This window comes from Protobothrops mucrosquamatus, unplaced genomic scaffold (assembly GCF_001527695.2).
Source record: "Protobothrops mucrosquamatus isolate PMUCROS unplaced genomic scaffold, P.Mucros_1.0 scaffold47, whole genome shotgun sequence".
Lineage (NCBI taxonomy): Eukaryota > Metazoa > Chordata > Lepidosauria > Squamata > Viperidae > Protobothrops > Protobothrops mucrosquamatus.
In genome coordinates this window covers 758,766-759,843 of record NW_015386429.1, presented here as the reverse complement: position 1 = coordinate 759,843, position 1,078 = coordinate 758,766, and positions in this window count along the sequence as shown.

The window sequence follows — 1,078 nt, the reverse complement described above, 5'->3', positions numbered from 1 at the left end:
GGGGGGGGGGGGAGAGGGAGGGAGAAAAAAAGAGAGAGAGAGAGAGAGAGAGAGAGAGAGAGAGAGAGAGAGAGCGCGAAGGAGAAGAAAGGATTTAATACTAACTGGGGTAAATGTTAAACACTCAAAAATTGACTTACTATATAATTAGCACTCACTGGAAATAGTTTAATTGGTAAAATAAAGAAGTAAGCAGTAAGACCATTTCTACTGCATTCCTTTGCAAATGCTCCTACAACATTTGAAGTTCTTTGCCAATTTTTGTGCCAATGCTTTCAATGTTACCAAGTCTATGTTTTAGCCACTGAACATTTATTATTTTAATTTATAAAATAATATAAAAATATTTATAATTTTAAGCAAGCCAATTTTTATACCTTGCACAAACAAACATTCTTTGTTTGTTTCAAAATAAAAAGCTACAGCCATGAGAAATATGATTATTATACACTAAAATGATAGCATATTCACTGCTGTTATTAAATACTAAGTACTATCAGAAATCTAGGATTTGCACATGTGAAGGTTTCAATAACGATCTTTGGTTTTGGAGTAAGAACCACAAGTATACATATGCAAAAAACTGTGTGAAATAAAATATGTATCTAAAAATATGCATACTTTTTAAAGGTCAATTTTACACTAATATATGCAATAAAGCGTGTACTAGGGAGATAAGCAGATAAAAATTCTTGTATTAGTTAAAAAGAAAACATTGTTTTCCAACTGTTTACAAACTGTATGCAAAACTGCATATATTGTGAGTATATACAGAGAAACACATACACATTTTTGTATTTTAAAAATGTAGCCAATGTACAAACTGATATTCTAATTAAAAACACTTGAGAATAATTCTGTGTCAGTTGGGTTTTTTGTGATGACACCTTTATAATCTGGCCACATGGGAAAGAAAAACTGGACAACTTCCTCATACACCTCAACAGCCTTCACCCCAAAATACAGTTCACCATGGAAATAGAATCCAATAACCAACTACCCTTCCTAGATATCCTAGTCTACAAGAAATCAAATGGCTCCCTAGGACACACCATCTACCAGAAGAAAACACACACAA